The sequence below is a fragment of the Wyeomyia smithii genome, chromosome 1, assembly GCF_029784165.1.
Source record: "Wyeomyia smithii strain HCP4-BCI-WySm-NY-G18 chromosome 1, ASM2978416v1, whole genome shotgun sequence".
Taxonomy (NCBI): domain Eukaryota; kingdom Metazoa; phylum Arthropoda; class Insecta; order Diptera; family Culicidae; genus Wyeomyia; species Wyeomyia smithii.
Window position 1 is genome coordinate 175,003,951 of NC_073694.1, and position 27,627 is coordinate 175,031,577.

General features: G+C 40.0%; 1 protein-coding gene and 1 long non-coding RNA gene across 3 annotated transcripts in view; both read left to right on the forward strand.

The window, feature by feature from the left end:
- The window catches only part of LOC129721773 (uncharacterized), an 89,604-nt gene that overhangs the window by 45,786 nt on the left and 16,191 nt on the right, over positions 1 to 27,627 (forward strand). The window lies entirely within an intron of this gene.
- Positions 15,007 to 17,513, forward strand: LOC129721803 (uncharacterized). Its single transcript, XR_008727499.1, has 3 exons — positions 15,007 to 15,138; positions 16,559 to 16,689; positions 16,767 to 17,513. It is a non-coding gene; the product is annotated as an uncharacterized LOC129721803 (long non-coding RNA).

The window sequence follows — 27,627 nt, forward strand, 5'->3', positions numbered from 1 at the left end:
CAACCAAATGATCTTCACTTCAAAGCGAAAAAGAAAAACAAACAGTACACTCAACCAAAATAAACCTCACCGAAACACTTTTTCACTGACACTGACCGATGCCTTGACAATCTTCGTTAACTGATGAACTGATTTTGTTGTCTTGCTTTCATCGCATGAAATATAATGAGGTGTTTTGACAGTTCACTTCCATGCAAAAAGCGGGAAAGGGAAACTCTGAAAGGATTTTAAAAAAATAACGTTCATGGATGCTTTTTTTCACTTTCACTCAAGAATGTCAACAAATATCAACCCTGAATTCGTAGCAATTGAGGATTGCAGCGATTTTTGTCGAAAATTGTTAATAATTTTATTTGACATAGCTTCTAATGGTTCAACACCAGTAAGTCTATGTAATTCGAGTGTACCAAACCAAGGAGGACGCTTCAAAATCATTTTCAGAATTTTATTCTGAATCCTTCGGAGCGTTTTCTTCCTTGTTGAACAGCAACTTGACCAGATCGGTACAGCATAAAGCATTGCTGGTCTAAAAATTTGTTTGTAAATCAAAAGTTTGTTCTTTAAACAAAGTTTAGAATTCCTGTTAATGAGAGGATATAAACATCTGTATATTTAATGCACTTGGCTTGTATACTCTCAATGTGCTCTTTGAAAATAAGTTTTTTATCATAAATTAGTCCCAAGTACTTAACCTTGTCAGACCAACTTAAAATAACCCCATTCATCTTGACAACGTGATTATTGTTTGGCTTGAGGAAAGAAACCCTAGGCTTATGAGGAAAAATTATCATTTGAGTTTTAGAAGCATTGGGAGAGATTTTCCACTTTTGCAAGTAGGAAGAAAAAATATCTAAACTTTTCTGCAATCGACTGCATATGACACGAAGACTTTTTCCTTTTACGGAAATGCTTGTGTCATCGCAGAACAATGACTTTGTGCATCCTGGAGGCAAATCAGGAAGATCTGAAATGAATATGTTATACAGGACTGGGCCCAAGACAGAACCTTGAGGCACACTTGCTCTGACAGGAAATCTATCAGATTTTGAATTCTGATAGACAACCTGCAGAGTTCGATCAAACCTTTATGCCAAACACTGTCGAATGCTTTTTCTATGTCTAAAAGAGCAGCTCCAGTGGAATAACCTTCAGATTTGTTAGCTCGTATCATATTAGTAACTCTGAGCAATTGATGAGTAGTGGAATGTCCATGGCGGGAACCAAACTGTTCATCTGAAAAAATTGAATTTTCGTTAATATGTGATATCATTCTGTTACGAATAATTCTCTCAAACAGTTTACTTATTGAAGAAAGCAAACTGATTGGTCGGTAACTTGAAACTTCAGCTGGATTCTTAGCCGGCTTTAAAATTAGAGTAATTTTTGCATTTTTCCATAATTTGGGAAAATATGCAATTTTGAAGCAGCAATTGAAAATTTTCACTAAAAATTCCATTGTGCTCTCAGGGAGATGTTTGATTAGTATATTAAAGATTCCATCGTCACCAGGTGCTTTCATATTTTTGAAATTTTTAATAATTGATTTAATCTCATTCAAGTTAGTTTCAATTATTTCTGCAGGTGAAAAATTCTTGGAAGAAATAAAATCAAACTGACGTGTGACTTCATTTTCAATTGGACTCACGAAATTCAAATTTGAGTTATGAACACTCTCAAACTGCTGAGCAAGTCTTTGAGCCTTTTGTTAATTGGATACAAGAAAACGTTCACCATCTTTTAAAACTGGAATAGGCTTTGACGGTTTCTTAAGAATCTTCGACAGCTTCCAAAAAGGTTTTGAATATGGTTTCAATTTTTCAACTTTAGTCTCAAAATTTTGATTTCTCAGAAGAGAAAATCTATGTTTAATCTCTTTCTGTAAATCTTTATAAATAGTTTTAAAAACAGGGTCACGAGAACGTTGATATTGACGTCTGCGGACATTTTTCAAACGAATTAGAAGTTGAAGATTTTCGTCAATTATTGGTGAATCAAATTTCACTTGAGCCTTTAGAACAGAATAATTCCTGGCATCAACAATTGCACATTTTAATGGTTCCAAAGCGGAATCAATATTCACTTCGTTTTGCAAATCAAGCTCATTATTGAAATTTCTCTCAATATGAGTTTTGTATCTTTCCCAATTAGCCTTGTTATGATTAAAAACATAGCTCATAGGGTTTAAAACTAATTCATGTTATTGGAAGATAACTATATATTTTCAAAAATGTTTAAATTAGAATTTTTATAAAAAAATAATCTACCATAAAAAAATTATTTTTCATTTCTCCATCCTGGACTTATTTTTAAAAGTTGCGTATTACGTTTCTTAAAAGTAAGTTTCTTAAAAAAAAATAAAAAAAAACTCTTTTTTTTTAAATTGAAAGTAATTGTCCATTTTTAATTTTTTTTTGGTCAAAAATATTTTTTGTTGCATATATTTTTTATGGTGAATTTTTTTTTCCCTACAACTCATTCCCAGACAGTTTTTCTATACAACCAACGGTTTCTGGGCTACAATGCTTCGAATAAAACCTATGCCAAAAGGCATACGCTCTTTTAGAATATAACTCATGGGTGTAAAAAATCCCTCCATCTGTGTAAAATGCTCAGTTTGCTAAGCCAAATACGTGTGCAAAGTTTCATTCAAATCAAAAATGGTCGATATTCAACCATAGGTCATTTGGCGCGATCTTGCTCTTTGGCTTTTTCTGGCCTTTAAAAGCGGTTTCGGCTATTCTGCGCTTAATCATCTTCATTTTGGCCTTTTTCGGTTTTTAGAAGGAGTTTTTGGCCATTCTGAGCTAAATTTGAGATCATTTTTTTAATTTGGGCCGTGAGAAGGAGTTTTCGGCGATTCTGATCCTCATTTGAGATTATTTTCTATTTTGGCCTTTTCTGGCCCTTAGAAGGCGTTTTCGGCCATTCTCAGTTTAATTTGAGATCATATTCTATATTGGCCTTTAGAAGGGAGTTTTGGCCATTCGGAGCTTAATTTGGAATCATTTTCTATTATGGCTTTTTCTGGCCTTTAGAAGGGGTTTTCGGTCATTGTTCTACAAGCGGAGATGTCAATGTTCTAGAATAATTCGAATGACTCCAGTGCATTTCAAGTCAAACAGCTGAGCTCCAAAGCCTTTAGTATTTTGACGTAGAATGCATCTAACTTTAATAGGGTGCTATTCCGAAATATCGAAAATAGAGTGAGACGGTAGAATGAAAGATTTCAAAAGTTTACAACTTTGTTACCACTGAACGGATTTTAATCATTGATACCTTGTTGGATAGAAAACTAATTTATCTAGCCAAGCACTTCTCCAGCACAGCCGACACTAATGTATACAATATACGATATAACTTTGTAAACGAGTTGTTGTTGTTACTTGATTCGCTCGAGTGCATGACGACACGCCCACCGGAAGTATAACTGTCATTCGTCTCATATAAAAGCTAGCACACAACAATTTATAGTCTTTATGTTCATCCGATTACTGTAGCAAAAGAATGATTTTCAGAAAATCGTATCGACCGGCAGCAAGCAGACTTGCTGCAGTGCAGCAGGCAACGGTTTTATATTTGCATGGTTTTTGCTGCAACTCACGCTCATTTGATTGCAGTATTCCAAAGCGGACGGCGCCTTGTTTTTCAGTGCATCAAATTTATTCGATTGAAGTACACTAAAGTCGCTTTTTATGCGGGGGATACGTGCCGCGTAAAAAAAACCGCGTAAATTCCGGAATCCGCGTAAAAAAACCGCGTTAATTCCGGAATCCGCGTAAAAATAACCGCGTAAATTCCGGAATCCGCGTAAAAAAAAACCATCGTTTATTTTGCATTCCGAGTGAAGGGAAACCGAAATCCGGGCAAAAAAAAAAATACCGCGTAAATTCCGGAATCCGCGAAAAACCGCGTAAATTCCGGAATCCGCGTAAAAAAGCCACGTAAATTACGGAATCCGCGTAAAAAAGCCGCGTAAATTCCGGAATCCGCGTAAAAAACCCCGCGTTAAAAGCGACCTTAGTGTAGTTATAATTTTTCACTTCGGATCCAGCGTACTTGCCTAGCTCTCCTGGTAATAGCAATAGTACGGGAGGCTAAACTTAGCTGCTCTGCCACTTGTTTGTGGCTCGCTTATGTCCTCGATGCCATCTTACTGACAAGTTTATTGACGGTTGAACAGTTGACGGACAACTAATGCACTTCGCGCTGAACGTTCGTCTCTATGTCTAAAAAAACAACGCGCAGCGTATCTCAACCTTTTTTACTGTCTTCCGTAATACCGTGTGCCTGGCCCCGCCCACTTGTCGCGTAAGTCCTCTTCATAGGTATCAGGGGCGACTCGTGGCTTTTGAATCTGCCTGTTCAACTACAAATTCTGAAAATCGCAATTTGGGAAAGTAATCACAATCATGTCCGCGTAATCACGCAAGCCATTCTAGTCGTTACTATGTGAAAGTGACACTGAAAACCAATAAAATGTTGATATAAATTTGCGCCTGAAATATATTTTTTGCCTGGCGTCCCCGTGTGCAATGCACAGGTTGCACCTATGAACGAGTCGCCCCTGATAGGTATTTAGGACAATCGTGCGGGTTTATTTCATCACATCATCATTCATTCGTCCACTGACTTTCGCGCGTTTCTTAAGCGTTTCATTACATAGACAAACTCTTTTTTCTCTTAAAGAAAATTCGAATCTTTCTTCAGAACAAGAAAAACGCAATCGACTGATGAGTGTTTCTATTTGCTCCATTATGGGGCAAATAGAGACACGCAACATTTTTTTTTCAATAAAGAATGAATTATTTATTCATCAAAATTTTATTTATACCCTTGACAGAGTAAGGCTAGAGCCATGTTTTAAAGCTTTTATATTTGTTCTAGAACAGTAGTTCTCAACCTTTTTGGCTACGCGGCCCCTTTTAATAAACACAAAGAGCTCCGCGGCCCCCTTTGCGAAGCACAGAGTGCTTCGTGGCCCCCCAAAAGAATTTCATGTACAGGTTTTACGAGGCTGCTTTTTTCAGTTTCATATCGTCCTTCCAGTCTAATTTGTTCCACGTCTTGATACTGATACGCAGAAGAATTCAAAATCTGCTTTCATAGAGATATTTGAATCTGATAGCAAATTATAGTTACCAGGCAAATTTGAGCCTCACAGCCTCCTTACCGACTGCGGACCCCCGGTTGGGAACCACTGTTCTAGACATTATAGTATTTTTTGTACACTGCAAAATATAAAGGAGACTGTTTCTATTCACCCCGTTTTACGGTGGTTAGTTTGACATAAGGAAGAATATTCAAATAAGTACAATGTGAACAGTAACAAATTGTTGATAAAAAAAAATTGAATGGAGTTCTACTTGACGTTGTTATACCTGATCTTGGAAAAGTTCCATTTCAATGGCAAGCTATTATATCCGCTGTTTCGCAAACCCTAATTTTGCGACATTTGTCAGTTACTGTTGAATGCGTTTTCGACGTAGAACAACGTCTTTCGGCAAGCTTCTAAGGTAGAGTGTAAAAAGAAAGTTCGAAATCGAAATCTATAATAATTTTTATCCAAATTCGAATGCTTATAACTCGGTTGGTTTTCGACGAATTTCTTTCATCTCCGCAGCAACCGACTGGAAAATTAGTAACGCGTTCATCAAAATGCGGAAAATTGTAGTTTTATGACGTTGATTATTGTCCAACTTAAAAATCCGAGCCATTTTTTCAATGCAGGAGCTTAAAACAGAGCTTAAATACCATCAAATATGCTTTTTGTTCGGAGTTGGGATGAAATCTAGGAGCCGGAATTGACCCTAAACACCCTTTGGAATTCCAAAGTGGCAGTTTCTGGCTTCTGCAAAATAACCTAAAACGGTTGAATGTCACCTAATATGTGTATTACCAGAATCGAAATTATGCCCAGAGACCACAAATCAATTCCGGGTGCCGTTTTGAAATTCAAGATGGTGTAACTTACAATGTCTTAGTAAACAGCCAAAAATGACCTACCAACACTGGTATTTCCGAAACCGATTTCCTGAAAACCTGCTAAAAACTCCAGACGCCATTTTGAAGTCCAAGATGACGACTTACGGTTTCCGTAAACCACCCTAATAACTAAATACCCCTTATAATGGAGATTTTTGCAATAGAAAGGATGCTCAGGTTCATTAAAACGAAAAGAAGACCAGAGAAAAACTTAGAACAAACATGGTTGAAGGCACCGAAAAAATGCATGAATGTAATGTAGAAAAATAGAGTTGTGATAAAGTGAATCAATATACCATTTCAAAATAACGAAGCGTAAGGTAGTATAACGTAGCGATTTAAATTGAATTATTTTCTCGGAAAACAAAACTTCATAAAACAAACAAAAGTAAACAAAATAAGGGAATTTATTTTCCGATCCGCGATCAAAGAAATCCGTAAAAAAATCAGCGAGAAGAATTAACCGCGACGCGATTTTTTTAAACGACGCATTGGGGCTAAAACGGATATTTTCCTACCTAAGAGACTAATACGGGCTGTTTTGAAGCAAATGAAACGCATATTATTTGAATGAGAAACTAAACATGACACCAGCATGGAAGTTTTCTTTCTAGTTCTGTGTCATGATGATTATCGCACAAATGGGTCAAGCCCTTCGGGTTGGGTAAGCCAAAGATACGGTACAACCGGCGTACTTGTCCAAAAGTGACTTAGCAATTATCGTATGATAATGAGCATTCTTATACCGGTGTATAACATTTTAGCAGTCAGAGTTGTTGGTTCTGAGACTGGGATTCAAAAGTGTGTACGATAAACTGTACAAAGTGCAGCCTGACGTAAGCAGAAGCTGGCGCATACTGATTAACACTTCACCATGGGTAGTGCAATTCGAACACGCTCCGAACCAGACACCTTAAGGCTACCCAGCAGTGCGGTAGATCAAAGCGAACCTCGTTGCGCACTGCCGCCGCCTCGTTAAGGCAAGGCGGCTCTGACGGCTGCAGCGTGGATATCGTGTTTAGCCATCATGGCGGGCTTTTAATACGGTCAGCGCAAAGAACACGGTTAACATTTGTTTGACTGCGTAGATTACAAGATTCTAATGGAATGAGATTAAATAAGTTTCTGGGATGATGGAAATGATGGAGAAGGGCTGAAAAAATCTTTAGGCGAGAACATCCGCATCATGCACGTAAGAAATAATTGTGTTCTTGACGATAAAAAAAGCCTACGAAACTGAAATTTTTAATGGTTTCTTTGAATTCCGAAAAATCGTGATCGTTGTGGAGTGTGTTATCTGCGTTCAATGGAACAAAAACTTCATTTAAACGAAGCAGAACTACACACAGATAGTATAAATGAGGCAGCTTTACTTGAGGACAGTTAAGGAAACAGTCTTTTTTCATCAACACCTACGCTAACCTGGTGAAAGCTCTATTCCGGTTGACGTATCCACACCAAAAGTGTAAATGTGGTGATCATAAATAATTCATTACGACTTGACTCGCTGACTTCCCATTTGGAGCGACGTTGTATGGATGAAGTCAAAACCAAACAATTTTTTCCTCTCGAGTGCCGCCCGGGAATGCAGGCTTTTCTTACGAAAAAATAATAGAGCATAGCAAGCTTCCAATCTTTATTAAAATCTGCCTTGGATTGTCCAATTTTATACACTAGTTTTGGCTTTACTTTCTATTCGAAGTGAGACGAATTCGAACACTTGCTTCGCAAGCTTATACAAAAGTAACCAACCCGTAACTCATGATGCACCGAATCTATCGCAGGTAGGGTATCTTTTCCCATTTTAATCTTAGATCATATATTGATCTCATGGAACATTAACACTCACTTCAAAACAACAAAAAATCATTTTTTCTAACTAACTTTCTACCAATCCATGGAATGACTTCCTCTTTTCTGCTTTTGGTTTGTTATAAAGTAAGAACTTGAAAAATTCAGTTAGAAATTTGATAAAATATTTGAACATTAACTGTGTGGACTCATCACTGCGACCAGAGACATTTGATATGTTGTGTGTGCCCAGGTGTTTTCTGTATTCAGCACTTTATATTATTAACAGTAGTAATCACTATTGAAGTAAGTAATACGCTTATCATTTATATCCGTGCTTGTTTGTAAGGTTTTACCCTTCCGTTTCAAGCTTAAGGTTTTACTATATCGAGCCTCTTTCCATCCTACTAATATCGCCAAATTGCAATTCGCTGGAGAGAGAGACTTTGCCTAACGTTCCTCTCGTTGGTTTGATGATATGAAAATGAGAACCTTAACTAATCTATATAGTTTTTGAACAAGTTAGATATTACAACCGTCTGGTCTAATTTACGTTTATGCTTTTTGGATTAAATAAAATGCTCGATTACATATTGGGAAAACACTACTTTTATAAATGCTCTTTATATTTAATTTTATGAAGTGTTGCAAGCATTTCTTTAGATGCTTGCACCAAATATTTTTGTACGTTTTGTTACTTTCGCCATCTCTGAACTGAATTAAAAGAAACGGACAAATTTTGCCTTTTTATTGTTTCAAGAATGGATTTTTCATTTAAATTGTAATGAAAATCTTTAATGAAGTTTTCAAATCAAACGTGAGTCGTTTATTTCAATTTTTTAATTAAGGTGATCCTATTTTATAAATTCATGAATCAGGTGATCCTATGTAAAGGGTGAGTCGATAAGTATTGCGATACTTCAAATTAATTGGAAAATCGGTTATAGTTACTTACCTTATCAAACAGTCCCAAGCCGTAGTGTAACCTTTGCTGTACGTAAAAGTCGTCTCCATTTCACTCGGTCCATGGCTGAAGATCGCCAGCTCTGCAGTCTGCGTAGGGTCTGTAGGTCGTCTTCCACCTGATCGATCCGTCTTCTCCACGTTCCGTTCTCCGTCTCCATCTCCATCGAAGATGGTACGCAACACTTTCCGCTTCTGCTTCTGATAGTACCCCACGAACAGCTTCGCAAAAGGTGATAGTCGACGGCAGAGTATTTGGGAGAGTACCTTGTAGACGGCGTTCAGCAGAGTGGTTACCCGGAAATTGCAGCATTCCACCTAATCGCCCTTTTTGTAGATGGGACACACAATACCTTCTATCCACTCCTCCGGTACTAGTTCTTACTCCCAAATCTAGACAATGACCCAGTGCACGGCTCTAACCAGTTTTTGCAGTAGCTTTGCTGTTTTTTAGCTGGTCAATCTCCTTCTCCACCTCCAGGAATTCGGGGGCTGGTATCCGTCCTCGTGCTCTGTTGCATCGCCGTTCAGATGCCCATGGAAGTGCTGCCTCCACCTTCGTTAACCTCACAGTCGTTCGTAAGAAGGTAGCCGGCCAAGCTCCTGCACATATCGGCTTGCGGCACGTAGCCTTTACGGGAGCTATTCAGCCTCTATTAGAACTTCCGAGAGTCGTTAACTTGGTACAACTCTTCCATCGCTACACGATCACGGTCCTCTTGCTGGCGCTTTTTTCTTGGAGGACTGAGTTTTGGCTGTTCCGTGTCTGTTGGTATCGTTCCATGTTCGCTCTCGTACGGCATTGCAGCATTCTGGCATTCGCCGTCAAACCTGTCATTTCTATGATTCGGAGTCCTTGTACATAGTAGCGCTACAGCAGTTCTACCTATGACGGATCGGGTGCTTTTCTAACCATTTCAAGAGTAGCTGCGCCAAGCTGCTCTCCTGTCGGTAACGCTGCCTCCAGCTGCTGCGCACCCTCAGTTGCTCAATATTTGGTCGCGACGTTCGACTTCGGCGGGGGTTATACACCGTCGATAGTTTTGAGCGCATGCGTACAGCTACAAGGTAGTGGTCCGAATCTATATTCACACTGAGGTAAGTGCGAACGTTGATGATGTCGGAGAAGAACCAGCCGTCTATCTGACTATCTGACCCGATTACCGGTCTGCATGCTAGTCTTTTCTCCTCAGGAAACCTCTAGAGTGCAGGAGATCATCATGCACTGCGAAAACAACTGCCGTCACACTAAAGAGCAAATCAACGCTCATGCTAAAAGAGAGCGACAAACGATTTTCATCCGTTGAGCTACCTGAACGCACTGCGGTGAAATCTGAAATCTCTCTCTTGCGAGATAAGGGGCCATCCACATACCACGTGGACAGATTTTCAACGATTTTGACCCCCCCCTCTCCCCCTCCGTGGACAACTGCCCATATAAATTCTAAAAAAAATGTATGGATCGTGGACATTACCCAACCCCCTCCCAAAGCTGTGGTATGTGAATGGCCCCTAATGAACTATGGTGTACTTTCTCACACGTGTGGACATCACGCACAATAATTACACTGCAGAGCTATCTGCGGTGCGTTTCATGTTTGGTTTCTTGAGCATGGCAGAAGAGGAAAAGAGATTGGGAGAAAAAAAAATAGACTGCGTTGCTCGTGCCGGTCGAATTTACTCTGGTGGATTTCGTTTTCGCAGTGTAGCTACACGAGGACTACATTTTTGCCCGGTAGGTTTTTTTTTCACCTTCCGGACTACTCGCCAGTGGACACTGTTGTGTACTTCTGCGTTTTCTCTGTAGAGTGATTCACCCCTCTTGTTTCTCGTCGGGGCCTCCCCAACCCCCTGTCTCTCCGGGGGACCATCGTGTCAGCTCTGTTTAGAGTCCCACACTGACAGCAGGATCAGCCGATCCTAACATGAAGATGAGACGCTGTTTTGAGCCGCGCCATCTGGGCGAACAGGCGCTCGGGTTGACGAAGCGTTTCCTCTAGCGCCGGAGTATGGTTTAAGCGCCAATGATCGCGTAGCACCTTCTTACTTAGCTATTGCCGGATGACAAATTCAACCGGCAGTCTACAGGGAGACAAAAAAGTCCGGTCACACAGGAAAATCTCATTATTTCAAATAATAAGGAGAAAATCTGAATCTGGCTTTCATAGCTGTATTCAGTAACTCATAAAGATACTTCACAGACGATATCTCGGAATTGCACCACCTTTCTGTGATCGAACCAGCTTCAGACGTCTCGAAAAGTCGTCGCAAGCGGCGCGCACGTGCTCCATCGGCATCTCGTCCTAGATTTTCGTGATAACTCGCTTGAATTGCTCCAAATTTGTTATTTTATAGTCGTTCAGCTTCGACATCATGTATCCTCACACGAAATAATCCAGTGGATTCAGATCCAGAAACGATGGAGGCCATTCATTCTTCGAAATGAAATCGGTCAAGTTTTCCTCACACCACGCCTGAACAACCTTTGCAGTGTGGGATGGGGCGCCAATTTGCTGGAAGCAGTAGTAATCGTCTTCAAACAATAGTTCAGCTTGAGGCAGAACATTTTTATTCAAAACCGTGTCCAGGTAGTACTCTGTGTTGATTTTGACCCCTTTATCCATAAAAATAAGAGGCAGTTTACCTCCCTTGCAAATGGCTCCCCAAACCATCACTGATGTCTTATTTTGGAACCAGGAAACGTTCAGCTTGTCCGCAGGAGCTTGCTGGAGGCTCACACTCCAAACTCGATCATTTTGGCGATTGACTGTTTGCTCCAAAACGAACAGCTTCTCGTCCGAAAAAATAATCTCGTCATCTGCGCTCCAACCGAGCAACTCCCGCGAGCGTTGGTACCTCTTGTCCTTTGTAGCTTTGGTAACCCCATGAAACACCTGATTTCTGTACGGTGTAAGTTTTAAATCCTTGCACAGAAGCAGGCGGATTGATTCTCGGTTCATTTTAAGGTTCCTGGCCAGCTTCCGTGCAGATTGGGCGGGATTCCGACGAATCCGGTCCTCACAGACCTTGGTCGTCCAGATCGTGCTTTGTCCTCGGTGCCTCCGGTCTCTAGGTACCGATTTATGGTCCGGTACACGAATTTCCGGTTGATGCCGAGCGATTTTAGGTGTTTAAATATGTGTCCGGGTTTGTACCCTTTCACATATTCAGCGATAACAGCTGCTCTTAACTCTACCATGGCTCACAACTCAATGTAAACAAACTGCACAGAAACGAAACTCTGCCACTTTGGGCAGCAAAGTTAACCCTTTCATTTGGCATATAGATGGCACCAGAGAGATGCAACGTGTAGGCTACAGGCGACCCCAAAAAAGTGTAGTTTTTTCTAGTTTGGTTCGCCGCGTGTGAAATGTGTAAAGTTCGTTTAAAACAAGCTGTCTTACAAGTGAAAATTGTTTTCAAAGATGTGTTTCTTTCGGCTTGCCGGATTGTTTTCTATTCGTTAGCTTGGTGATGGTTCGTGTGAGGTGTTGGTGCGAGAGCGAGGATAAAAAACTAACAGGGAAGCATTTTTTCAAAAAAAAATTGTTTTATACCAAAGAAAAGAAGTTCCACAAGTGTTTCTCGTCTTGAGAAACAGTATTCTCAGCTGAGCATTTGAAAACTAAAAGCCAAGTGTTCCTTTTTTCCATTCTATGTTGCTTATTCACACTGATATTCGTCTTGTCATCCCAATGTGAAAATATTCAAACGGAACGAGATCTTATTGGATTTTTTTGCTATAACCAGTGATGCCGAGTTTTGCCATAAATCATCGAACATGTTGACCAGGCCACTAGGTGCACAAGGTCTTTCGAATTTGATATAAATACCCATATTAAATTGGAAGGTGGAGTGTGGCGCAGACGCATGAATCACGAGTTGTACCAGGTATACAAACATGCTGATATAGTGAAGGTAATACAGCGGGGCAGGCTTCAGTGGGCTGGACACGTAGCCAGGATGCCTGACGAGAGAGCCGCCAAAACTATCTTCAGTAGAGAACCAGGAAGAGGCCGTCGACTCCGTGGTAGGCCTCGCACGCGGTGGATGTGCGCGGTGGAAGAAGATGCACGATCTGCTGGTGTACGGGGAGACTGGAGAACGGCTGCCTAAGACAGAAGAAGCTGGACATCTCTAATTCGTTCGGCCCTAGACCGGTGAACTAACGGTGAACTAACTAACTAATATGTGTACTTACTTTTACTTTACTTTTTTGGCTGGTCCGTTACTGATGCTCACCTATTTTTTTTTCTTGCATCTTATAGCATTTTTTCTCAGCTTTCCAATGCTGGTCTTAGATCGAAAATCGGTAGTTGCGAACATGACCAAAATTTCATTTTTCTGATATAATCCAAGATGGCGGCAAAATTCAAGATGGCGGCCAAAATTCTGATTACTTCAAATGAAAGCCCTATCACTCCATTCTACAGAAAAATGCTACTTGTTGTAGGTTCCATAACGAATTTCAGAGATATAGCTCAAATAAAACATCAAGAATTGTTAAAATTTCAACTTTTTAAGAAACTATTCAAACATAAATGGCATAATCGTTTTTTCTCTATTCCTAACTTATATGTGCATTTATATCAAATTCGAAAGACCTTGTGCACCTAGTGGCCTGGTTTCAGCGAGAATTGCTCCTGTATAGCTTTCGAAGCAATAGATAAATTAAACTCGTTATTTATGCGCGAGACTAGTAAACATTCGAATGCAATCGATTCGCTTACCACGATTATTTCTGATCGGACGATTACGGAAACTTTGTTCAGTTTTGCGCAGTAATTTTGTTAATTTTTATTGTTTTATTTTCCTATATATTGGGCCATATCCTATATATGATTCTTTTTTGTGATAGATAGAAACCGAATTATTTCGCGTATTGTTTGTAAGTTAGGAGTTTCGTCGCGTAATAGGCTTCGTGATATTCAAGTTTGATTTCTGCGTTATATATTGTACTATTAACTAAAAAGTGACTAGAGTTGTGTACTTTCATATTAATACAATACCAATCCTATGATACTCGCTGGGATGCAGTGCTTTGGGTCGTGGCCAGCGTCGTTATTGGTAAAAGTATTTTGAACCTGTGAAAATTACACAATGAGAATGTAATGCTAGTACTAAGCATTATTCATCTGGTTCATTTTGCAATGTTATTGGTTCGACCAATCATGAAGTGCAACTACGGGCAGTCTACCCAAGCAAGCAACCAAGCAATTCCTTTTTGTCCTTTCGTTTAAAGGCCCCCTGAGATGGTTGATATTCATATATTGATGATTGTTTTTTTTCTCTGTGTGGTTTCATCACTGCGACCAGAGCGCTAAATGATACTCTTTTGCATTTATATCTGTGCTTGTGTGTGAGAGTTTGCCCTTTCGTTTCAAGCTTACTGCTCAACTATACTGAGCCTCTTTCTATCCTACCAATATCGTAAAATACGATTCCCTGGAGTGAAACTACACCTAACGTTCCTCTCTGGCCAGGTGATTTTTAAGCGGGACTTTTTATGTCAAGGGGAAGGAGTCTTATCGAAACCTTGTTTGGCCAGCCAAGACCGCGCCATAATAACAATACAGTAAGGTCTTTTTTCACGCGGGTTGCTTTCCTCCATTACTCAAAAACTGTACAAGATCACGTTTTCCGTTTTAGGCCACGGGTGATCATAGATCAGTTTTCAAGAAAAATCACAACTTTTGGAGTAAATATTCAAAATTTATAATGGTGCTTATTACGGGAGTCACTTCACGGTGAAATCAGAGTGAAGTGAACAAAATCCTATTACGGGACTCACGTAAGTGAGAAAAGCGACGTTTCGCGTGGAATTATTTCACGACCATTTTGAACGGTGAAATGATTCCACGAAGCTGCCATAAGTCTTAAAGTTGATTGATTTGTGATCTAATGGTAAATATTGGATTTATTCTTCAGTAACGACGCGAATCAGAAACCGAATTCGCCATAACAAAGCGCATGCGAAAATGCGTTGCTATGACAACATTTACCCAGCGCATGCGCAAATGTATTGTTACGCGCAGTGCAACCAGTTCGATGATCGTTTTTGTCAGTGGCACTTTTAATCATTTATAAATTGATGATGAAAAGCAATGTTCGACCTTTAAAAATTAATTGTTTCTGTCGCTTGAATATCAAAATTGTTTTCGCATAGTTTCAACGTTATCTAGACATAAAATAATTCAAAACTAGACAACGTTGTTAGATATACGGTAACAAAAATTTGAGTGATATTGGTAGCACTGTAAGCGTTTTGTTTACCTTTTCATGGCGCATTTTGACCCATCTCGAATAGGTTTATTAAAATCGTTTAAATAATTTGATTAACAATTTGATCAAATAGTTTTACGTTGGTTTTCGAATACCAATAACAGGAAAAGTACTTTACAGGTACGTAGTATTGTTATTAGGCGTACAATATTGAACGCGCGCGGCTGCCCTGGCTGGGCATTTCATACACAGTTTTTCTAATACATAGTGAAAACATCTGAAGGACAACTTTAAGATAAGTGTCATTTGTGTCATAGTTGTTGTTTGTTTAACTCGTGTTATTGAAAAACATCTCCAAAACCAGGAAAAAATGAGTTTGTGTTCGAAATGTGGTTGAATTACTGATGAAAAACATCTCGCAAATGTTGTATTTTAAGTTGCTTTCTGTACTGTTTTGATAACATCATAAACACAAGTTATAGATAAGCAGCAGCAGTTTATATTCGATAGTATATTAAATACACTTATGCTATGAAATAACATCTCGAGAACAAGAATATAACAACACAAGTTTTAAATTGCGCTTATAGTATTCTTATATGACTACTGTCATTGTGAATTATTTACTAACATGTTTTGTGTGTTACTTGGGTATAAAATCCGTGATACCTAATTTTATTCTATCTCGACCCAAATCTCACTGACGATTGTAAAACTGAGCGGGTATACAAACAATACCCTGATGAGGTACTTTGCAAAATTTGGTTAAATTTGATCAAGGTTGAAACAAGTCACACAAGTTTGAAAGTGTCGCAATAACTATCGGTTCATCTTTTAAGAGCCACAAATGGCCGATTTTGCGTTTTCAAGTGCGCAAGACTCGAATATGGTGGATGTGTCACTGGCCAAAATACTTCTCAATGTTTCCTGAAGAAATATTCGAATATGAAGCAGTGTTTTGACAGGTGACGCAATCACTCTTTTCGAATCTTGTGAATTCGAATATTCGAAGTTTGTGGCTTCTACAATGCATCATCTTAGGAGTAAAAACTGTTAACTTAAGAAGCACAACTCTTAAGTCAACGTTGTTTCCAATTGTGCTGCTACGTATATTATTAATACCTAATGTTGAAAATGTGAAAAATGAATCCGACATCCATTTGGATAAACAAACCGGACATTTTTAGATATTTAAACTTACTTAAACTAAAATACTACACACTTAAAATTTTTTGCCGGGTCTCGGTAATTTATTGCCGAGAACGGCACCACTGAGTGCTCGGTTAAAAATATAATGACAGCTGTCACATTTTTTCGTGAATCTCGGTTCACCTAACTGATATTTCGGCTCGTTAATATTTTGTGCCGAAACTTCAGTTAGGTTGAACCGAGATTTTCGTAAAAATGTGACAGCTGTCAATTTTTTTTCTAACCGAGCACTCAGTGGTGCCGTTCTTGGCAAAAATTACCGAGACCCGGCAAAAATTACCGAGACCCGGCAAAAAAATTTGAGTGTGTAGTAATAGCTAATTTGTGGCTTACACATTAAATGCAGTGAAATGTCAGTATAATAACTGATTCGTTTTGCATTTTTTTTCAGTACGATATGTTAGTTTTATTAAACAATCTTCATTTTTTGACATTTAAAGGAAAGCAGAAAGTAAACCGAACGTGCTAAGCTGGCGAAAACTCAGGAAAAAGTGTGCAAAGTTCGACAAAAAAAAACGAAGTGTGTGTATTTTAATAAAAAAGAGATATACATATTCTAAATGGTGTTCATGTTGTGTTTTTTCTTGACAATCTAACAGCTCCGATTGGATGATAGTGCACTACGGTTCCATTCAACAATATTGCTCGGCATTTTACGTCCAGCCTTATGAATGAAACCGTCTGGTATTCAAACGGAAAAAATCAACTTCTTGTCGGTGCAGTGGGTGGCTCAACCTGATTCGACGTTTTATCTTTTGTTTGGTGAGATCAGAAGTGTGTTTATATATTAAAACCAGTTTCAGAGCACTATTTGCGACATAGGCGATTGCTAGGAGGCCAAATGGGCCCATACAACATAACCTTTTTATTATCTTACCTTCGAGGAAAGAGTTGAAAATTATTTTATTTTTGTTATGAAATTCATCAGCATCTAGAAACGACATTTCAGCAATCTTTGTCAGTCTCTGTGCAGACGTTTTTGGAAAACCTTCCAAAAACTGGTCGATAATTCTACTAAATTTCTCAGCAATTTGGTTGAAGTGTGTGGTACCGTTGTCATCATTGTATTTTGATGGAAACGAAATTATTTCAGCCAATAACCGTTACTCCAAAAGGGAATTCAGGCTACATACGGTGGTTGCTCGGTTTATTCTCCCCGAATAAGATATTCGCATTACGTTTTGAGGTTATGGCACCGTGGGGGAACCATTTCGCGAATGCGGCCGCACGGCATGCGGATACCAAATGGATGCTTTTGGCGGCAGTGCAGAGAGTTTACAGATATGCAAATATTATGACTGCTGAATAACGTGAGTGGATTAAATTTAGTTGATTTCCATGGCGAATTGCACGATAACTACTACCAGTTGACCTCTATTGTTGAATTTATGGTCTATGTTGTGACAGCGTGGTATTTTTGGGAAAATATGTAGCTTATGTCTCATTAAGTTCTGTTAACAATGTTGTCTTTGTCAAATCTGTTCAGGTCATACCCTTGTCTAAGATCTAATCCGCTTTGTGACAAGAGGAGTTGTATATTTGGCATTATATAAAAGTATTTTTCGTTACGTTTTCGTTTTCGACACTGAACGAATTTCTAGATTATTGTGGAGATTTTTTTTCAAATTTTAAATTTGTCGAAAATATACTCAACGTTGATAACCCATACATCATCCTGAGCGTTGTAGTAGCTTGTACCACATATAAGCAACCTCAATTCAGTTAGGTTCGAAAAATTGAATATTTTACTAAGTCATGAAGTTATTAGCCAAAAAGTAAGAGACACTGCACTAATTCAGCAGTATTAACAGAATGACTTTTATTGAATTAGCTCAGGCTTTGAGGAATACAATCTAAAGTGGATGCACAACCAGCTATAATCGCACCTATATCTTCAACTTCTGATTTTCAATCTTTCTACAGCATTAAGCCAGAAACTTATGGTAATATCTCATCACTTTTTGCTGGCGGTTATGGCGGAGATTAAATCATCATCTGTACAGGTCCGAGTGCTCAATCCGGCTGGCATTTATAACTAGCTATGTCCGTAACACCTTGAAAGGTGGCGATTATGCAATTAATCTGTTCTCTTTGTAGCCCTTTTTGGAATCGTTGTCTGCAATGGGGCTGTCGTTTGTAATTTGATCGGTGCAGTTATCGCATGACCTATAACTGGACTCTTGCCGATCGTACAGCCGTAGCTTGCGCTCTGCACACCAAAAATTCTCTTTATGGTTTAGCAAAGTACATTGCTGAAAGTGTATCAGCAAATCACTTGTTTACTGAATCACAGTATTTTTTCAAAAGTTTTCTGTAATTCAGTTCTACAATTTACTGAATTTCGTTCAGTAATTTAATTTTTGCTGGAAACCAGTATTTCATTGATAAATTCACTGAAAATCAGTAATCGATTCAGTGATTCGCAAAAATACAGCAAATCTATTTGCTGAACAGAAAACAGTAAATGAAGGTTTGCTGGAATCCAGCGAAAGAATTGATATGTCAAAATATTTTACGTCAAGCTGACATTAGTAAAACGCGCCAAATCGCTGTGCAGCTGGTACGGGATCATCTCTAAGCTCCTGATAGCGGATATTGGACCATAGCTAAGTCACTGTTGGGCTAGATGAACTTAAAGGTTGAAATGATAATCATACATCTCTAGTTCAACAGTAATTTGGCTATGATCCGATGGGCGGATAGAAGCTGGTGCCTGAGGGAAACATGGTTCCCTTGAACTAACTGGTTAACCAGCAAATTGATTTATGCTTTGCTGAATGAACAGCAAATTGTCATAGCTGACAACCAGCAATTTGTATTTTGTTTTACTGAACATGCAGCAAACGATCTGTCATTTTTATGTGATTGAGCATTACTGAATAATCAGCTAATTTCATTTTGCTGAACAGATTGCTGGAAACACAGCTCACCAAAAATCAGCAAAATTTTGCTGGTTTCCAGCAATGAAAATTTGGTGTGTGGGTAGCGGCTTGCCCGGCAGAGCGTAGTGCCTCGTGCCAGCAACTAGTCGCAATGCAGGAAACAAATGTACACATCTTGTGATTGTTACATTTTAGCGTGTCTTTCAGTTAGATATAAATCTCGCTACTGGAGCGCGGGATAAAAAACACTGTGCTTGCCGAAAAAAAAAACTGGTCCCTACATAATTGTTCACATTTGAATATTCCAATACAAGTGACGATGATCGACTCGAATTCTCAGCCACTGCGAATAAGTATACTTCCCAGACGTTTGCAGGCCGAATAAACATACAAAACTCTATCGTGCGGCTTGTTGGTTTTGTACAGTTTGGATACTTCAAGGCGAAAGTGGTTTAAGTAAATATTTGAGCAAAAGCTTCACATCGCTTCTTCGCATCACACGGGCCAATAGGCCGGCGAGCAACACTTGACGGCAATATGCTGGAGGCTAGTAATCGAGGAAAACCGGTTCCGATCTACCTAATGTTTTGCGGGATGTTTTCTTATGGGCGCTTGCTCGTTGTTTCCAAAGAAATCAGTCGTGCGCTTGCATGCTATCAAAGCTTAAAATGTATTTTCTCTAATTTTTAGTATGTAGAAGGCAACAGTAGCCGGGTGAGCAAAATAAAATAAAAGCAATACCTAGGTGCTACTTTAAGATTCCATAACATGATGTTCTATTTATTCGGTCTCGATTTGACACCAATTTCCAACCCGTAAAATAGTTGCGATAGTTTATGGTATTAATACTTTAAATAAGAATTTCCTTCTCTTATCTAAAGTATACCAAAAAATAAATAAGTTTTTAATTTATTTGTATGAACATCTAAAAGTGCTTTCAATGTAACACTACGTCCAGCATAAAACGTTTCATGTAAGGGTCTGAAAATGGGCCAAAATCAAACGGATGTACTTATTCGTATCTAAATCGTATATCGAAGATTTGTGTGAAAATGAGACGTTTCAAAGGTCGACAATAATTCACCTGCATGCACATGGTGGCACAGACGCCAAGAGTAGATTCCCGCTGCATCCGTGATTCTAGATTCAATATTTCGTCTTGAAAATAAGAAAGTTGCAGATAATTGAGCGGTTTGTATCGATTTACCTGTTTATCTGCAATCGTGGCCTAAGCACGGGTTTATGTGTCATGCATTAATTTCGCATCTAGTTTAAATAGAAATATTGAAAATAAAATAAAAATAAATTAAAATAGGAAAAACTTTCGTCTATCAATCCTAAAGCAAACTAACTAGAAAAAAAATTATTGAAGATGGGTTGATTTAAACTTTCCTGAAATATGCGTGAAAACTCCACCGTCTTCTAACATTTTCTACATCATTATCAAGAGTAGTTTTCACATATAACTTTTATACAATTCCTGAGGAAGTAGAGAAGGCGTTTCATTAAAGCTAAATAACTTAGTATACCGGTTGAATTGACGAGCCTTTTAAGAAATTAGTGAATCGACAGCTAATCGCTAATTGCTTCGTGGGGCATGATGATTCATGCCATAGCTGGTACATTTTTTAGGCATTGCCATAACTGGTACTCCTCCCTTATTATTCCAGTCGTCTTCTTCGTGAAACTTCATAGATTCTTCATTTTCTATTGCGATTTTGGGAACATATTTGTCATTATTTTACTACCAGTTGAAAAGTCTTCATCAGTCGACTTTTCTGAGAAAAGACTAATTTCTTCATTTGATATTTTTTTCAATTTTTTTTCACCGTTTGCGAGTTTTACTAGTGTAAACAACTAAATCACACTGAACCTCACTAACCCATGAAAATCGCACTACAATATAACGGGTCCAAAACGACCCAGTCTAACCGAAAAGTCCCAAAATCAAATATCACCACTGCTGGTGCTAATGTTCAAGCAACAAAGTGAAGAAATTACAGCCAAATATCGGTTTATAGGAAATAACGATTGTAAAAAATGGGTGGAAAACGACACCAACGTAGCTGTACGGTCAGAGTTGAGCACAGTTGTATGAGAACTCAAAATCGTAATTTTTTTTCATTCACTCTCCAAATACTGGCCTCAGTAAGAGTTAAGTATATAAAAACCTCATAGAATGACAATAGGTGTTAGTTAGTACCGTGAATTAATAAAGCAATAGACGGTACAACTTTTTTAATTTGAAAAAGCCTGCTGAGATCAGTAGTTTGACCAAAGTTTTGAGGTGTGTTTTCATTGAAAAAGATCAAAAAGGCCTTTTTGGAGCAAAACTTAGGCGATAAGGACATTGGAAGAGACAAACGTTTCAATCGTTTCAATTTTGAAGCATTGCAACTGTGCAGTAGGCATTCTATATTGACAGCAATTCTAAATATAAAACTGGGCGAATCATAGTATGCTGCGGAATCATCGGGTTGGTTCTGCCTCTTTCGTGGAATAACATCGATAAGGCAAGACGCACATTTGACGATCGTGCTAGGTTTCTTTTTTTTTGTTATTGCAAGTTCAGATATTAACTACAAAAAAAAAAAAAAAATAAATTCCAGGATAATCAAACTGATTTCGATTGTTTGTTATAAATTTTATTTGTTAAGTATATTGCAGTGCTCGTATCGATTTGTTTCTCCAAATTGAGCGAGTTTACCTCGTGACACGTAATGTCGATCTCGTCGGACATAGTTTCCGCAGGAAAAATGGCTCGAATTAACTTGATGATACGAGACGTTTCACCATACAGTCAGGTTTTTTTTTACGCGGATTTGAATTAACGCAGTTTTTTTACGCGGATTTATGAATTACCGCGGTTTTTTACGCGGATTTTTGAATTAACCCGGTTTTTTTACGCGATACCGCGCTAATTCAAAAAAATTTTCACGAATTTCCGAATTAACGTGGGTTGGAACCAGAAACGTTTAAGTGTTTATCTAGTAAAAGACTTAGTCCAAAAAAAACTCTCCGCCCACCGAAAGATCCGGAATGATCGTCAAAGAGGACAATTTTGAATACTGGTTCTAGAGCGTCTCGGGTTTTTTTAAAAGCCCTTTTTGCTGGATTACTTTACGCGGATTTTGAAAAAAAAAACGTGGTTTTTTACGCGGATTTTTGAATTAACGCGGTTTTTTTACGCGGTTTTTTTACGAGGTACGTATCCCCCGCGTAAAAAAAAACCTGACTGTATTGATGATCATTCGGTGTTACGAGACGTTCATTGATAAACCAATAATAAACAATCGACTAGATGGGACGGATACTAGAGGATTCATGATCCGGTGACACGAGACGTACATCCCTAATTGCAAGAAATGCGATAGTGAGACGACAATCGGAGTACTATGGGCTCAATTGTTCGAGACGCTTGTAACAAATTTTTGATAGGATATGGCTCTAGGTTACGAGATGTTGAACCTGAATGAAGAAAAAAAAGTAAAGCCAAACGTTACTCTGAGTATTATGCATTAACGAAAAAATACCAAAAAAAGCCTGAGTTTTTTCGTGTGTTTGTAATTTCTATCCTGCAGCTGATCATTTTAATATGAAGAGAAACGTTCGAAGGATTTCATCTGGAACAAATTGTAAAAGGAATCGCAAACACGATCCGGAGGATTACCACTCAGGATTCTTATTCAAGAATCCTAGAGCCATATACAGGGCATTCCTGAGGATTCTTTTTTCGGGAATCCTTTCCAAGGACGCTCACGAATCCAATGTGAGGAATCCTAGAGAATCTATGCGAATCGTGTGTGTTAGTCCGGAACGTTTGACGAGCGTTTCGTTTCTCCAGAGTTGCTCAGGTCACACAGAAGTGCAAGTTGAACCCAGTAGTCCTGTCGGACAGATAGGGTCCTTGCTCGAAAAGGTTTGTTAGCTGGAGAAGGTTTCGGTCGCAGCGGGGGATCGTTTACAACAGTTCCTTAGTGTGGCGACACCGGCAAATGGCGTGGCGTGAGTTGATTGTCGTTCTAGAGCTGATAAAACAGTAATCCGACGAGACCATGTTGAACCATGCTCTAAAGGCATACCAGTAAACCGGGTTCGGAACGAGTGGGCGGGATATCGCGAAAATTTCTGGATCTCCGTAGCGCTTGCAAATTTTTTGGCGGTTGATGAGGCGATGCGGGGTAAAGTACTTGCTGCAAATCCGAACAGCTGGAGTGGAGTCCTTGATCGATACTACTTCAGAATGCATAGCCTCTTTAGTTGTGCAGTTAAGAGTTACATGTTTGGAAGGTTTGCCATTGTGTATGGAATGATTGGTGTAGAGGATTCGCCTTTGTGGATGTGACGTAACCTGCCAAGAAAGAACTATTAGAGCACAATTGTTAAAGGGAGTGAGAAGCCGTTTGGGTACTAACAAACAATATCGCACGCTAGCCTGGGGGGCTAATGCGGTCTCGGATCAACTAGATTAGTGGAGAGAATTCGTTATCGATATTGTTTTCGGCACATTTTGCATGTTGTAGGATAAGTACAACGATACACCGTGCCCCAGTGCTGAGTCGAGAAAATTTCCAGCTCGGGAGATCCTCGACCTGATCGGGAATCGAACCCGATATCACAACCGTGTGGGAGAGCTAGCCGACCGACATCGCTAACCACAGAACCACGGGGTACTGTAAACGTTATAAAGATGAGGGGGCCGTCTACATATGGTTTTCAATGTTTCCAATGACCTTTTTCGATTCGTTCAAAAAGAAAAACGGGAGGTTTGTTATTGAGGTTCGTGGCTCGGTATTCTGACCTCTGCAAGGGTTGTTTGTCTGTGTGTGCGTGTGTATACGCAGCAGCCTGTACGCGGGGTAGACGATTTCAACTTAGACTACGTCACAATGCTATTCGTTTTGAATTAGAAACGAGAAGCGAAGCAAAAGCTCTTCACAAACGATTTGTCGATATTTCAACATTAAATTCAACTATGATTCTAATTTTCAACCCAAAATCAACTTGTGTAAACTAACAACGCATTCATTATTTTTTCTGACGTGGAGGGGGATGTGCAGCAGCCATTCTATATTGACAGCAATTCTAAATATGAAACTGGGCGAATCATAGTATGCTGCGGAATCATCGGGTTGGTTCTGCCTCTTCCGTGGTCATCATCGATAAGGCAAGACGCACAGCAACCATTTTATATCTTTTATGAACTGCATACTTAAAATGAAAATAGTTATGACCATTTACTTACTTACTTCAGCAGCCTAGAGCTGTGGTGGCTCGTGTTGTATCAAGAATTTCCCTTCCCTGTCCTCATTCCTGGGTTACTCGTCCACTCTCCGCTTTCGGTTTGTACTCCTCAGTCCTGGGCTCCTCGTCCACTCTCCGCTTTCGGTTTGTACTCCTCCAAACATGCTTGTCTTTGCTCCTCAGAAAATCTCTAGAGTGCAGGAGAACATCTTGCACTGCGAAAACAACTGCTCTCACACTAAAGAGCAAATCAACGCACATGCTAGAAGAGAACGACGGACGATTTTTATCTGGTGAGCTTCCTAAAAGCACCGCGGTGAAATCTGAAATCTCTCTCTTGCGAGACAATGAACTATGGTGTACTTTCTCACACGTATGGACATCACGCACAATAATTACACAGCAGAGCTATCTGCGGTGCGTTTTACAGTTTGTTTCTTGAGCATGGCAGAAGAGGAAAAAAGTTTGGGAGAAAAAAAATAGACTGCGTTGCTCGTGCCGCTCGTGCCGGTCGAATTTACTTTGGTCGAATTTGTTTTCGCAGTGTAGCTACGCGAGGACTACACTTTTGCCCAGAAGGTTTTTTTTTCACTCTTGGGACTACTCGCCAGTGGACACTGTGGTGTACTTCTGCGTATTCTCTGTGTAGAGTGATTGGATTCACCCCTCTTGTTTCTATCAGATGTGGAGTGAGCCGAAGGTGTGTGTGTCTCTCTGGAAGTTGGTTGAGACACTTCGAAGTGTAGAAAGGAGCAGTGTGGTGAAAGCATTTGCTACACGCAGGTACATACTGAAAGGGAAGTGCTCGGTGAATTTTCTCCGCGCTGTTTCCACATACTGAGGAGAATGACAAGCATGCCTCCAAATGTTGTCCGCAACACTTTGCGGCCTGTGCGCTGATGTCCTTTGTGAGCAGCGTCACGGTTTCAAGTCCATAGGTTCATTGGTTTCATTGTGGTTTTGTACATCGCGCGGCACCGTATGCTTCTGGGTCGAAGCGTCTTTTAAAGGCCAAAGATGGCCCGATTTCCAGCCTGAATACGTCTTTGGATCTCCTGACTCGTGTTATTGTCGGCGGTTACCAGACATCCCAAGGAGACAAATTTATCTACCACTTCGAGTTCATCACCGTCCGTGGTAGGCAAATGTCGATTTTTCTCGAGCCTCTCCCTTTCATATTATTGGTTTTAGTCGCATTATTTTTCGAGTCCAACTTTCTTAGCCACCACTTTTAGTCTGGCGTAGATTGCCTCAGCCGTTGCATAGTTTCACGTCGAGGTCATCTGTGAAGCCTATGAGTGGACTACCTTTACTGAAAATCGTGCCCTCGTTTCGATATCCGCTTGCCGGATTGCACCTTCAAGAGCAATGTTGAACAACGTGCAGGTCCATCTCCTTGTCCAAACTCTCCGCGCGTTCCGAAGGGATGCGAGAGTGTCCCCGATACGCACACATCTGTAAGTATTTCCCAGCCTCAGCAGCGAGCGTTATAGGGACTCCCTGAAAGACTGTCTCAGAGTCGGCTTACTTAAGGGAGATTTCGTGGTTTCAGGAAAATACTTGTTTGAGTCTCTATGCGTTTACAATTTTTATTACTAGCTTTTGGTCCCCACTCCCTTAACTCTAGCTAACCTTTTTCTAACTTCGTTACTTCTCCGGGGCCCTGTTTCACCTTCAGCACACTGTCCACCTTTGCGTTCCGTCCTCTCCAGGCACTGTCTAGCGGCCTTTGCCGCCAAATGGCCACTGATCGAATTCTTCAGCCACCGATGATAGGTCCAACGTGGATTGTCTGTCTTGACGGTTTTTAAATGTAAAACAGCGGGGTTCTGGTGAATATGCGTCGTATTTTGGCCTGATTAGCTTATTGGTGACGAGGTAATTGTTAAAGGGACAAGGAGAGTGTCTTACTTGCTATTTACTATAGCCCACACTTTTTATCATCTTGGAGTTTACTTGTTTTCTCGCTTTTAGAATTTTCACAGATCGCGACCGTTCAGTTTTGAATCTGTTTAACGAGGGAGTGATGTGCCCTAAGACATTGACCTCGTCTAAATTATCGCGCCAATTATCCTAGCCGCACTTTTTGATCTCTCCACTCACTATAGATTAGGTACTGGTGTTCGGAAAACCGATAGGTGGCGGGCTGCGTGCTTTAGGGTGCGGTGGTCCAACTCTGGCCTATCTGTGCAGGTGCGTTAGGGGTGTGACAGTAACCCACGACAAACCCTTCCTGTCGGCATTGCATTTTATTTCCAATGCCAGCGGTTCAAGACCACCAGCTATCCCTACCACCTTCTTTACTAAAGCTAGCAATGATGACACATCACTCAATCGAAGGTAGCTTTGATAAGTTGTGTCAGTTTATCAGGACAACCGTTGTCATTATTTGCCATAGCTGGTCTTGATCGGCTGTATTATACACCTTGAAGTCTACTAAGATCAGTACGAAGACGTAATGTGTGGGCACGTTGTACTCCCGGCGTTTCTGTAGGATCTCCCGAAGAGCGAAGATTTGTTCCGTAGCAGCGCGTACGCATCCTTTTGCTAGAGGAAAAAGACGGCGGAACAGACACGTTATGCCACGGTAGATACTGCATTATAGCCAATCGTACTTTTTATAGATAGAGCATACAACTCTTTTCATTCTTTTATCCGGTAGTCTCCCTTCCTATCAAATTCTGGAAATAAAACTCTGGCGAACCTTTTTGCCATGTTTATAGAGCTCTGCCGGAAGTCTGTTCTTATCTGCGGCTTGATTTGTCTTTAGTGTCCCAATTTCCCGTAGGATCTCCCGGATATCGGGAATTGGGACACTGTTTTCGTATACACTCCAAGGTTGTTCCCTTTCGCCTCCTTGCGTTGCTCCGCAATTAGCGAACCTATACATTAGAGAAATGACAAGACACTCACCGTTAAGGCAACTGTCAACATCAAAACGGGCGAGTTGTATCATTTTGCATTGCCGTTATCCGTTTTGATGTTGACAGTTGCCTTAACGGTGAGTGTCTTGTCATCTCTCTAATGTATAGGTTCGCTATCCGCAATTGAGGTGCTCATCGAAAAACAGCTTCCACCTTTCGACCACCTCGCGCTCGCTTGTGATCGGGTTTCCCTCCTCGTCCATACACAATACACATATCTAGAATCGGTGTGTAGCCCTTACGGGATTGGTTTTGGGCCCGAAGTAGTTGCTCCAGCTCTTCACGATCTCTGTCCTCCTACTAGCGTTTCTTTCTTCTGAAGATCGTGGTATACTCATTTCAAGCTCGTCGATATTTGGCCGCGTTCTCTCTTATTACGATACTTAGATAGTTTTTCCAAGCTAGTTTTT